The sequence below is a fragment of the Psammomys obesus genome, unplaced genomic scaffold (genome assembly GCF_907164565.1).
Source record: "Psammomys obesus unplaced genomic scaffold, mPsaObe1.curated_primary_1811, whole genome shotgun sequence".
Classification (NCBI taxonomy): Eukaryota; Metazoa; Chordata; class Mammalia; order Rodentia; family Muridae; genus Psammomys; species Psammomys obesus.
This window is the reverse complement of record NW_026596443.1, coordinates 4,567,249-4,581,395: the sequence shown is the minus strand read 5'-3', so window position 1 is coordinate 4,581,395 and position 14,147 is coordinate 4,567,249. Positions and strand designations below refer to the sequence as shown.

Here is a 14,147-nt window from a genome sequence, read left to right as displayed (position 1 = left end):
GAAATATAATTTTCTCAAAAACAAAACAAAAACCTTAAGAAATCGTTAGATACCATTTTCTATTAAAAAAAAATATAAAAAATGGCACGCAGGCCGCCTAGACGAGAGGCTGAGGCTCCGGCGGGACCAGCAGGGAAAGCGGGAAGGGGTGGGGCGGCTCTGGGCAGCAGAGAGCCCGCAACCCACTCCCCCTGCTCTGGGCAACGCCCGCTCCCGCGCATCCCCGCCCTCCCCATCCGCCCGCGGGCCCGCGCTCCAGGCGCGCGCACGTCACGAGGACCCCGGTGAGCGGCGCGATCCAGCCGGCAGCCGCCGCCTCGCGCCCAGGTTACGGAGCACAGGGGCGGGAGCCGGAGGCCCGAGCTGCCAGGGCGGCGCACGCTCACCCGCGCGGACCGGGCCGCGTCCGTTCCCGCTCGGGCCGCTCCCTTCCAGGCGCTGGGCCGAGCTTCCGGCGGACTAGCCCGGGCAGCTCCGCGAACCCGGCCAGGTTTGAGGCCCCCCGCGCCTGCGCGCGGCGGGAGGCGGAGCTTCAGATGGCCACGCCCTCGCGGTGACGCGCTGCCGGCAGGCTGGAGGGCGGGAGTGGGAATCCTCTTGGAGGAGTGAGTGTAAAGCAGGGATTAGGCTGGTGAGAAAGTAAATTGCCAGGAAGGGCGGGGTCCACCACGCTTAGAAAGTGGGAGGTTTGAGTAGGCTAGAAAACCCTCTTCTCTCTTCGGCTGCTGAGAATAACTCCAGAAGCTGAGCTACCTGATATGGCATAGTTGATAGCTACATATTCATTGCCACCGCACTCCGCCCAACCCTGTACAAAACAACCAGGAAGGGGGGAAAAACCGTCAAAGCCTGTGCCGGGTTTTAACTGGGAGCCTTTGCTCTGCCAACTCCTGGAATAGCCTGACAAGTAGCAGGGCGCTTGCACTTCTGTTGGGGTGGGGAGGAAGTAGGAGAGGGGAACTGGGAAAATTGAGGTAATATTTTGGGTGTCAGTTCTTCCTTTTAAGTTTGGACCTAATATTTGATGCATATGAAAGTTAAATTTACCAGCTATGTTAAGTGTGAACATACTAATAAAACAAAAATCCGACTCCACGTTGTTATTATTAAATAAATGCTAAAGCATTATTTCTGTATTTCTGGGATTCTACTTGCTTCATTCTGATTTGTGTGTGTGTGTGAGTGTTCAGCTTGCCATTTTCGGTAGATAGGTAGATACATTTTGGCTGGCAATGTTTCGTTTCCCTTTTGAGATTTCTAAAAATAATATATACCATATATTTATATATGTGTGTGTAGCCTTCCAGTATTTGCTTTTAACATTTCTCTATGGTTCGCTAAGGTTGCTAAATGTACTATAGAAATTTGCTTTACTGATCAGACAAATGAGATACCGTTCCTGTCAGGAATGCATTCAGTTCCATAGCACAAATGACTGTGGGACCAATTTATGTCCTTTGTCTATAGGAAGTGCACTACATGTGTGCGCTTTGCTGAGCTTGAAGGTTGCAGACTTGCAGCAACTCTTACCTGAGTTTGGTGACATGCAATTTGCCTTTCCCCAACATAAGTCAATACTCACTTATGAACTTAATGTTTATTCATAATTTATCATTTTTTCTTACTTTGGTCTTTTAAAAAAGGGTCTCATGTCTGACATTAGACTGGGTAACATTAGACTCTCAGAGTATGGCCCTGAACTCCTGATCTTCCTGCCACCACCCTCCAAGTGTGGAGGTAACTCGTGTGTGCCAGTGTGGCCAGCTTGTATCTTTTTCCTTAAAAACTCCCTCCTTCTCCAAACATACAAACTTGTGCCCCACAGAGCCAAGCTGTAGCCCCTGGAACAAGGCTCCCAGGAACACTGTCATTTACCTCCAATAGAGAATCCCCTTAGTCACTCGGAGGTGCACTGGAAGGCCAGAGGACTTAGAGGTGTTCAGCTTTATATTTTTCTTTTTAATTTTTAAAATTGTATTTTGTTACTTGTAGATGAAGGTCAGAGCACAGCTTTAGGAAGCCAGTTTTCTACACCTTAGTGAGGCAAGTCTCTCTTGTTTCTGCCACATTGCTCATTCCATGTCTCTGGCCAGTGAGCTTCTAGACAGATGTGTTTGTGTCCCATCCCACTGTAGGAATCCTAGGATTGCAGATGTGTGCCACTTGCTGGGAATTGAACTCAGGACCTTTGGAAGAACAGCCAGTGTTCTTAACCTCTGAGCCATCTCTCCAGCCCTACATACATTTTTTAAATGGTTTCTGCAGTTTAAACTCAGATAGTCACACTTATGGGGCAAGTGGTTTTTACTCTCTGAACCATCTCCCAGGTGGGGCGGTGTTCAGTTTCACAAGACAGTTCTGAAATATTTCACAGGTGGTTAGACCAGTCTGTATTACTCTTGCATTCCACATTCTTTCCAATTTCTGCTATTCTCAGACTTCTGACTTTCTGATAGTCTACCAGAAATGAATAAATAGCACATTGTCTTAATATGCATTCCCTAACTGGTGATAAAGTCGAACTATTTTTATATATTGTTTTTTCATATACTTCAGCATTTAAGACTCACATGTATTATTTATACCAATCTTCTGTCAAGTATATACACTGCAAATATGTTAGCCCTGTTTCTAGCATGAGTTTTTCATGTATTATATTAACATCTCATTTTATGTTAAAACTGGCACATATGAACATTCAGCTATATAAAAAATATCCACGTGTGTGTACAGATTTCTGCAAGATCATACATCAAAAATAAAGCAACAGTTTTCATTAGTTGGTAACATGATTTTGTTTTCATTTTGCATTTGAGAATTTCTAAGTCATTTACCCATTTTGTTATGTACATTGTGAAATATGTATGCTGAAGGACTTTTACAAATGCTTTTTAAATTTTAAATTTATTTCAACAGATACATTAAAAACAAAAGTTCTATGTATGCATGGAATTCTATATTTTTAGTTTTTAAAATGTATATATAGCAGAAAGAGTCATCAAATGGAGTCATCAGATAACTGGGTTAACAATTCCTCGGTTTTACATCTTTTACCATCAAGTGAAATCTCCAGTGCCAGGAATGGGCTACATCTGGTTTAGCCATTGGCCCGAGGAAAACCCCCAAACATCTCAGGCTATTGCCAAGGCTATTGGCTCTCTACAAACTGATGGAACGTTCCTGTTGCAGAAGACAATACTTACATATCTTAATGAACACAAAGAAGTCAGGCTGCTGCCTAACTAGAACTCTCACACCTACTGACTAGTGTTTGTGGTACTGGAAGACTACCATAGGGGAAAGGAAATCACCCACCCAGCTACAAAACCTTCAATCTTACAGTGGTGACCTGCCTGAATGATATCCTGGTACAATAGTGGCATAAACATTGTGGGAGTAACCAACCATTCTGATTGAATTTAAGAGTCACTCCATGAGCCGGATGCAGTGGCACACTCCAGTAATTCCAGCATTCAGGGAGGCAGAGGCAGGTGGATCTCTGTGAGTTTGAGGCCAGCCTGATCTACAAAGCAAGTCCGGGACAGCCAAGGATACACAAATCCTGTCTCAAAAAAAATTAATAATTAAAAAAAAAGTTATTCCATGAAACTCAGAGATGACACTGCTCAGGAGGCCAAGAACCTGAGACTAGATAGGCCATTGGCCTAGGAAAACCAAATAGTGTTCTGCTGAGGGAATACAGAAATACAATGACTCCTAGTGACATTCTTCTAGATCCATAGATCAGTGCCTCATCTGCTGTTAACAGAGAAGCTTTCTCTTGCAATAGAGGGGAACTAACAGAGATCCACAACTGGACAGTGTGAAGAAAATTAGAGATTTTGGAACACTCCATCCTAGATGATAGGATATCTTCATAAAATCAGGAAGCTAGAGGGAAAAGGAGGCAGAAAGATGAGTGCCAGAGATGATACCAAGTTAAAAACAGTGTCTTCCAGACACAACAAGACCTACCCACATATATTTGAACTCAAAGACAGCATGCTCAGGGCCTGCATAGGTTCAAGCCAGACGGGACACCAGCACTGGCTGGAGCAAGTAGACATGGGCTCCCATCCCTAAGTAAGCTGTCTCTCGCTGACATCTGCTTGCAAAGAAAGAATATATTCTTCAATGGAGTTTCACAGGGTACATAAACCACACTTGAGGGCCTGTCTCGTGCCTGATGTGGATGGCCAAACTCAATGGTGTTGTGGTAGACATTTTGTTTCATATTGCTTTGTTTCTGCAATTTTTTTTTTTTTTTTATCTTACTGGGCTTTTTCTAATTTTTATTAGAAAATGTGTTCTTATAGGTTTTGGGTTTTTGTGTATGTATGTCTCTGTGTTTCTTGCATTTTAAATTTTCTTCTTTTTATCTCATTTCTTTGTTTGCCTATGTGTTTTCTAAAGAGAGAAAGAAAGTCCTGCAGTTGGGCGGGTAGGGAGGTAGGCAGGATCTTGGAGGGGTGAGAGGGGAAGCCAAAATCAAAATATATTGTATGAACAAATATTTGCAATAAAGATAAAAAGATTTCTGTTTCACTTCGTTTGTAGGTATTTTGTTTGTGTATTTGTGAGGGAGGGTTGGATCCCCTAGAACTAGAGTTATAGATGGTTGTGAGCTGCCATGTAGGTGCTAGGAATGGAACCTGGGTCCTCTGGAAGAGCAGGCAGTGATCCCAATCACTGAGCCATTTCCCCAGTCCCAAGGTTTTCAATATTTAAAGTGGACTTTGAAAAATAATCAGATTTATAGAAATTTTTGATTAATACAGCATCATGTGTATTCTATATATGCCCTTTACATGGTCACAGTTTGTATAGTTGGAACAGGGATTTGTTGTTGTTGTTATTGAACAATTTGAGAATGAATTATACATGTACATCTGAAGGCAAAGCTATTCTTTCACATACTCACAGAACAATGTTCAAATTTAGGTAGTTTAACATTGACATAATACTATAGCTATTATTCAGTCTTTAATTAACATTTGCCAGTTGAAGTTCAAGGCAGGACCTTACACCCTAGCTCAGGCTGGATTGAAACTTTAAGCACTGGGATGCCAGGCCTGTGGCTCCACACTGGGTTCTCTTCTTACTTTCTTTGTGGTCTTTTGATGAGTAAAAGTTAGCAAGTTGAATATACTTAAGTTTGTCAATTTCTTCTTCTGTAGCTAGCAACTTTGATGTCTAAAAAGCCTTGAATATTCTAAAACCAGGAAAGTTTTTTTTCTTAGAATTTTTGAAAAAGTTTTACTTTTCTCCTTTATATTTACATCACAGATCCACATTGGAATTATTTTGTGTTTGTTACGAAGTAAGAATCTACTTAATTGGTTTTCCAAATGGCCAGCTTGTCTGAATACTATTTATTAACTAGTGTCTTTTCTCAAATGACTGTCAGTGTTATATCTGGGGTAGATCTTCAAAATGCTTCGAAATGCACAAGCATGTTTCGGGGCTCATTATTCTCCTCTCAGCCATCTCTCCTGATACCAGCTCCACCCTGCCTGTTATTACAGCATTATTATAGGTTTTGCTAGCTGGCAGAACACGTTCCTCCGCTTTGGCTTTCTCTAAGAGTTTCTTAATTATCCTTAATTGTCCTTCAGTACAGACTTTAGAATCAGCTTGTCTTTTTTTTTCAATGTCTTAATGTAATGATGTTTAGAAACACTTTATTTCTATGGAATAAGTGTAGAAGAATGATAGCTGGACATGATGGCACACCCCTATAATCCTAGCACTCAGGAGGGCAAGTCAGGAAGATCAAGAATTTGAGGCCAGTCTGTGGAGGAGGAGCAGAAGGAAGAGGAAGAAATTGAAAGGACAAATCTCTTACCTCTTTTTGAATATTCATCCTCAGATTTGTTCATCAGTTTGTGTCAACTCCATCAATAGTTTAAAAAATATTAGTCACTCTCCATGAAAATAACAGATTTGTTCTAGCCTTTTAGTTTTATAAACTCGAAGGCCATTTTGTTTTAGGTCAATATTTGTAAAGCAACTTAAACTTTCTTATATTTTAGGAGTTTAGATTTGAAAGCATCCAGCAGTGTCCAGTCACCCCTCCTGCTGTACTGGGTATTTCTCCATACCCAAAGCAGGAGAAATAATTTTATACCACTCTGCTGCATGCCTGACTGACTTTAAAACAGGGGCTCCCCTTCCAAGGCAGTCTAGTTCTTCAATGAAGAGCTCTCTCAACGTAGGTGCCATCAAGAAAATTTACATACATTTTCATGTTTAATTTTCAGTGTAACACTATAAAGTAGAAATTTTATCCCCATGGTACTAACGAAGAAACATGTTAAGGCTCATACACAACTTTCCCATGGTCACATAATTCCAGGTTTGTGTTCTAAGTTCATTAGACTACAATGTTGAGCTGCTTAAGTTTTGTTACCTTGACACAAACTAGAGTTACTGGGGAAGAGAGAACCTCAATTGTGGAATGCACCCATCAGACTGGCCTGTAGGCTGTCTGTGTGGCATCGTCTTGATTAATGATTGATGTGGGATGGCTCAGCCCACTGTGGGTGGTACAAGAAAGGAAACTGAGTCTTAGCCTGGAAGCAAGCAGTATTCCTCCACAGTCTCTGCTTCAGTCCCTTCCTCCCGGTTTCTGCATAAGTTCTTCCCTGACTTCCCTCACTGATGGATGGTGACATAGAAGTATAAATCAAACAAATCCTTTCCTCCCCCAGGTTGGTTTGGTCACCATTTTATTACAGCAACAAAGGAGCAAACTATGACAACCATGTGCAAGTTCTTCCTGTTAGGTCCACTAGCACATCCCTTTAATATCAGTCAGGGAACATGGTTCTGATCACATTTTCAGTGTTCCCAGCACTTCCCAATCCTTTTGAAACCTTGGAAACATTAAACCCCAACCTCAGCCCTGCCCAGCTTCCCTTGGTTTTCTCACAGATGCTTTGAACCTGTGCTCTGAGTGCTCATATTCTTTGTGTTATCTTGGAAGCAAGGGTGGGGTGGTTTATTCATCACTACCTGGTGAGTTATTCATCACTCATTTCTGCTTGGGACTTGGCTAAGTCAGCTTAATGTTTAATAGAAAATCCACTTTTCAGAGCTAAGAAGTGAAACCCCAGGACCACTCCAGTCTTAGATTCTGGCTCTACTCCTTTACATTCTCTTTAATAGGAAGCTCCAGTTGGGATGACCTCACAGATCTCATCAGAGAACAGTCTGATTCATCTAAGCTTATATTTTTTTTTTCTTCACAAATGGGATTTACTAAAATGGCTTTATGGTGGTCTTTTAATGTCAGGTTGTGGGAAACATTACTTCTAATAAACCGCATGTAATAGATTGTATTTCTAATGCCGTCTTATGCATTATGGCAAGGAGGGACAGGAAAATACTCAAGAATTAGTCAAGAGCTGTGGAATGCATGCATCCCTTGCAGCCATCCTAAGAGTTTGCCTTAAGCTGAATAGTAGAACGGGAAATGTTGCAATAATCTGAGCTGACCTGTATGTTACTCTCGTGTTCTGTTGAGACGTGCAGAAATAACAATGCCTAGCGTTCTTTCATGTCAGGGACCTTCAGCCTCATACCTATTAGCTTATAGCTTACTCTTTTGCTACACAAGGTTGGAAAGCCTGTATAAAGTTACAACACGGCAGGCAGTGCAGTATGATTGATAGCATCGGACTTGTCTGAATTTTTCCCACTTGTATCATCACAATGAATCAGACCAGGACTTGGCAGTCTCTACGACTTATATTCTTTAAGACCTTTTCCTGATACACAGATTTCAAATTCTGTAAGTTGAATTATTTGCTCATTCAGTAGATTCATGACATCTACCATTCACCAGACCTGGGAATATAATAATAAATAAAAACAAGCCATAATAATCTCTGTCCTCATCAAACTCAGAGGAGAAGAAAGGAGATACAATCACACAGCAAAGGGATGCTATGGAAAGTACTGGATAGCACAGGAACATGTAGGATAGTACGTATGATGGACATTGGAGACCATGGAAAGCTTTCCAGAGAAAATGACATCTGAAGACTGGGTGTAAATGTAAACAACTAAAATACAAAAGACGAGGAGAAGGAAGAGAAGGGAGAGGAGGAGAGTGCCAAAATGAAAGTATGGCGCATTCAAGGAACTACCAGAAGTGGGTCTCAGCCTGCTTGTTTCCAGTTATGTTTCATCAACAAATGACTGGAAATGCCAGTGACATGTAACAGTATATGCCACACTATAAAGAAAAGAGGGTAGGGGATGTTAAAACATAAGAAATTATTGAGGAGTGAATCTGAGGTAGGGAATTTAGATAAGAAGCCATGGCAGTCTAGAGAAGATAGAATGAATGAAAGTAGTGACAATCAGAACACGAGAAGTGGATAGAATCAAGAGATACATAGAAAGCAGAATTAAGTTCAGTCTGTACTCATCTTTATGAAAACCACAAAGCATAACATAACAAAAGCTCTCTCTTTCTCTTTCTTTTTTTCTTTCTCTTTCTCTTTCTCTCTCTCTTGCTATTTTTGAGAAAGTATCTCTTTATGTAACTGGCTGTTCTGGAATTTACTATGTAAATCAGGCTGGCCTCGATCTCAGAGCCCTACCAGGCCCTGCCTCTTGAGTGCTGAGATTAAAAGTGTGCATCGCTATGCCCAATTTGATAAATACTCTTACACAGATTAATTTAATTCTTATAATAGCATGGCTGATCTTTGTGTAGGATAGCATTAGAATTGCCTTCATACTAACCCTCAGTGGTTTCACTGGTCAGTGTTATTCTTTACTATCCGAATTTACTCCCATAAGTCTGAGGAGTTGATCCTTCAGCTGCCTCCCAGCATCCTCCAGGTTACAGGTCTAGTCACAGATGGACATACCTCTTCACAGTGAAGCTTCTGAGATGGCAGATCAGGAAACGTCCAGTTAAGTGTAGTCTGTCTTACAGCTCCAGCAATATCATAAATTTTGCAAAGATGTCATTTGATAGTTAGAAAATTTAGATAGGTAATGACCTATAGAGTCTACTTTTGACAAAAGGAGGCCACATGGAGGATTTACTAAATTCTTCACAGGAACGCTATTGGTCTCTGAAGACACCATGGCCATGGTACACTTCGAACCCTGCTGCTAAAATGCATTGATTTTTTTTCAGAGATGAAGACTCTGTGTTGAATATTTTCTTTCAAAATTAAGCATGTGGGTGGGGCATTGAATCCTTTAAAAATTAAAAGTATTATATTTAAAAATTAAATGACAGGGTCTTAGATTTCTGTGGTGGTTCTAAATTCCTCAACAGTGGATAGAGAGAAGCAATTCATGTTCTCTGTAAGGTGCTGGGATCAGTCCACGGCCTTGCTCATGCCAGGCAAGCATTCTACCACCGAGCCACACCCGCAACACTCATATACTCTTTTATCTGGAAACAATTTTTTCCATCTAGATTTACTTGAGCAACTGTAAATCTATAAATTGTGTTTTTTTTTTCTCCCCTTGACACATGGGAGACCAGTTTTTACTCGTATACTCAACAATACCTCAGCCCCACACAGCCTCTTGCTGCTCATGGCAAGAGGCAGACTGAAGAGTGTGCTTTACAACCACGGATCTGAGAAGCTTGTTCCCAGAGCTCCCTGAAGGTAACCAGAGGGTTTTTAGTTTCTTCAATCTCATGAATTCAAGAATTTAAAAAAAAACATATCTATACATCTCAGCTTGTTTTACTTACTATTCTTTCTGAAATGTTAGTTGTCCCAAAGCTTCCAGTGTCTCTTTCACACACAGTCCCAAAAGTCTTTAATGGTGTGTTTGTTTCATACTACATACACACTTGAACAAGTACACACATGCACAGAAAAACATTTCAATTTTGAATATAGAAGCAAATATTTATATGTATACATGACTATGTACTTAGCCATCTTGTATATAAACAGGAGCATCCTACTTAACATTTTCTCCTCCACCCTTTTCTATTTAACAGTAGGTTATAGTTATCACAGCAGGGTATAGAATTATTTTTCACTCTTCTCTTTTATCCCATTGGGTGACTGTATCACAGCTCCAGTCTTTTCTCCGAAACAGCTGAGCTGATTCTTGTACACCGCAGAGCTGCAGTGTAAAGTCCTTCAGCAAGCCTCTACAGCATGAGCACATTTTACTAAGTCCATTGGCTACTGTGCACCATCATTCTATACAACACCAAGAAACAAAACACCCTGGAGGTCAATTAGGGTAGTGCAGGCTGTAAGACAAATCCCAATTTCAGAGACTGAAAATGTTTTTTCCGTAGGTGAAAATTTAAAAATTAAAGACATTAAACTCTCTTGTAAAAACTCTTAAGAACCCAAGAGAAAGGTATAACCATGACAGATGGGGCTTTTTCTTCTTTTGACCCCATCTCCAGCCCCTGGCACATACTTGGCATTTAATAAATATTTGTTAAAGAAATTCCGAAGTTTGAAGTTTAACAAACTTGCCTGAGGTTGGACAATCGCTACTGGCAGAGCCTGAGTTTGAGCCAGGAAGTTGTGACTCATCCCTGCTGCCCTCCTCGCCGCACATTCGGAAGCACACCACAGCAAACACCCTCAACCATCCCATTTCTGTTCTCAGGACAACTTGTATTTCCACTTGCCTTAGCTACATCCTCATACACTTCGGGCCTCCCTGGTTCCTCTGCCAACTCCCTCACTCTACAGAGAAGCCAGCCTCACGGCCTCAGCAGGGCACCACCACACAAACACCATCTCAGCTTCTTAGCCACACAGATCTTCCTATGCTGTCACAAGACCCCTGCCCCACACCCACATCTGGTTCTTCCACAGGGACTTGGCATTGAGTCTCTTACTTTTCCAGAACCCCTGGCACTAATACTGACCCACTTCTGCCCTGTAGTCTCAAACTGCCCGTATCCATCAGGTAGGATTAATCTTGACGTGGTATAAGGAAGAGAGTCCCAACTCTTTTCTCCCTTGTATGATTATTTAAATTTTAATTTGTCATTGTATCAAAAATAAAAGGGACACTGCCATCTTTGGCTCTTACCTTGGTGGCCTTGTCCCCAGGCACTTTTATAAGTTCAAGAGCGGTTTCTCTGAAGTCTTCAAAAAGATTCTTCATCTACACATTTGAATAGTATTGGAACTGAAAGACCCCAGCCTCACACTAAGTTAAACATAGCTAATGCCATTTTGTGAGACACCACTGTTTTGTAAAACTCTGAAGGCCAGATGAGAAACTGGAAAATTACTGAAAAATCCTAGCTGTGTCACCCACTTGGGATATCTGTGGTCAGGCTGCCCCAGTCATACTAAAAACAGTTTGTGTTAATCACTCTCATAGATATCTGTGAGACTGTTTCAGCTAAGATAGGGAAAAACAAAATAACAGGTGGCGGGCCACGTCAAGGGGTCATCCTACCCCCCTTGACCACCCAGTTCCTGAAATCTTGGTGCCCCTGCCAAACTTTGACGCAAATTGTGGTCTCGTGTAAACGTACCAATCAGCCCCCTGTAACCATGCCCTCTCGCTTCTGTACCAGTGCTACTGCCTCTAAAACCCTATAAAAACCCCAGTTTTTCCCCAAGCAGGCGCGCAAGGTCCTCTTGAGTGACCTTGCTGCCCGAGTACTCGTGAATCAAAATAAAAGCCTCTTGCTGTTTGCATCCGAATGGCCTCGTTGATCTTTGGGAGGGGGTCTCTCTGACGGAAGATACCCTCCGGGGATCTTTCAGAACTATCAAAGACAGTGGGGACTCACAGGGCTGGAGAGTTGGCTCAGCAGGTGAGAGCACTTGCTGCTCTAGCAGAGGATCTGAGCTTGGATCCCAACACTCACGCTGGGTGGCTCACAACAGCTTGCTTCTGGGGAGCCCAACATCCTTTCTGGCCTCTGCAGACCCCTTCACAAAGAGGGCACACATTCATAAACACATAGGCACATTTTTAAAATCTGTCTTAAAAAAGGACTATAGAACTGGGTTGAGAGGGTGTGTACAGAGAGAAGAGGTGACTTGAGGGGATCTCTGCATCCTAGCATTAGGGACAAACAGGAGGAAGAATTGACAAAGAGTTTGAGAATTGGCTTTTTGGAACACAAAGAACCCAGAGATTTTTTTTTTTTTTTTTTATTGTGAGACAAGGGAAGAAAACACTTGAATAAGGAAAAGAGTTCCTCAGATAGCTGAGTGAGAAACAGGCAGGCAGAAATCCGCAACATGAACGCTGTCAGCGACTTGGACATGAGGAGTCTCAGGGGAAATGGACCGAAGAGAAAACAGGAGGTCAAAGGTGAAGTTAGCTATTATGGATAACTCAAGAAGCTTTGTTCAGGAGGGGGCAGAGCCTCTGAGTGGGGCTGCAGAGATATACTCAGGCACGGTGATCTTTTTTTCTATTTTAAGATAAGAGCTGTTAAAACATGTTGTTTACCAATAGGAATAAGTCACAAAAAAGGGAAAAACCGCAACCAAGATGAGCGAGCAGTTTTAAAGATATGTGATCTGCAAGTGACCTCAGACACAAGCAGCCAAATTGGCCTTTGAAATGATAGGGCATTTGGTAATATAACTAATGGATGCCTACAAAGGTAGGTTGCAGTTTGGGTGGCCTTTGCTTTATTTTATGGTTCAAAAATTGTAGGCAAACACGGGACTATAAATTGGGGTTTGGTTTGAAAATGCAAAAGAAGTGAATTGATTTTGTTTTAAGATCAGAAACAAAAATACTCCAAGAAATATAGTCATATTGTCACGTGCACTAGGCTCTCACTTGAGATTTATTGAGTCAGAGTGGCTGAGCAAGACTGAACAACTCTAGCTCAGCCTGAGTAAGCCAAGCAGCCAGAGCTGGAGGCCAGCCTGGGGAGTGCAGCAGGGAAGCTCGGGAGACAGCAGCTAGCATTCCAGTGTTTGCAAGGCAACAGGTACAGATGGTTCCCTGGGCTTCCAGCTGAGTAAAGAGGGTCAGGAAGACATGGATCATGGATTATAATTAGGAACAAGGTCTGGTCTGTGGACAGACATTCTTTTTTATTTTTGTTATATAAGAATGTTTTAATAGTGTAGTTTATTTTAAGTGTGTGTGTGTGTTTTCTTGTACCCAAGGAGAACAGAGGAGTTAGATACATGCTCTGTGGTCCTCTCTAAGTGAGCTCTGTGAACCTAACTCAGTCCTCTGCAAGTGTAGTACATACTCTTAATTGCTAAGCCATCTCTCCAGAGGGTCCTTAATCTATTATTTTATTTTAAATTTAGTTATGTGGGGGGGGGGGGTGAGTGCCATATGTGTGAGGTGCCCTTGGTGGCTAGAAGAGGGCACCAGATTCCTGGAACTGGTGTTACAAACAGTCCTGAGCCACCTAGTGTACTTGGAACTGAACTCCTGCCTTGTGGAAGTGCAGCATGTCCTATTAAGAGCTGAGCCCTCTCTCCAGCACCTACAGACATTTTTGACACAGTCAGGGGCTGATGGAACAGGAGTTCCAGAGAAGGGGAACTAGAGGGTGGGACAGTGGTCAGAATGGGGTTTAGGAAGTCAAGCCGGAACTCCAGAGGCATGCAGTGATTATCAGGACAAAGCCAAGAATAAGACCATGAGTTTGGTAGTATGAAGCGTTACGTTACTCGAGGTCCAGACGTCAGGGAGACTATCCCCATGCATTTGTAAGGAAGAAAGGAGGGGGGAGGGGGTGACTATTTGACACAATAGTCATGTAGAAAGTTAGGAATAATGGTTCTACCCTAGAGCCAGTGATACTCCAAGTTATAAACTTGGATTTCAGTGCCAGACATGGAATTCTATCTTGACAAGCAGGCTCAAATCCAATCAGAGAACAGTTGGTTTCACCATAATGGTTTTGCCACTATTGTATGAGGAGGCCCATCTGTCTTGGCATGTAAATATTGTGACATGCAATATTTAAAGGAGAGCACTGTGTCAGAGGGCCTGAGGACCGTGCGCCCTTTTCATTAAGGCAAGCCCGAGTTTTATGCTCCCTGATTCCTGCGGGGAGAGTATTTCCAAAAAAGAGAAGATGGGCACAAAGCACAAGCAGAGGGAATGCCAAGAGGGTTTCCACCGGCCGGTCCTTAGCTCGGTAGTTTGATCCCGAGCTCTGAGCGCATTCTGCTCTTACCCCAGCA

At 42.3% G+C, this 14,147-nt stretch overlaps 1 protein-coding gene across 2 annotated transcripts in view; it reads right to left on the bottom strand.

The window, feature by feature from the left end:
• The window catches only part of Ddx59 (DEAD-box helicase 59), a 26,528-nt gene extending 25,994 nt beyond the window's left edge, over nucleotides 1-534 (bottom strand). Inside the window, exon 1 of one of the 2 annotated variants that reach the window (XM_055598135.1) lies at nucleotides 387-534. The gene's annotated coding sequence lies outside the window, so the exon portion shown is untranslated. The remainder of the gene's footprint in view (nucleotides 1-386) is intronic. The other variant, XM_055598134.1, reaches the window with a different exon arrangement.
• Nucleotides 535-14,147: the final 13,613 nt, after the last annotated feature.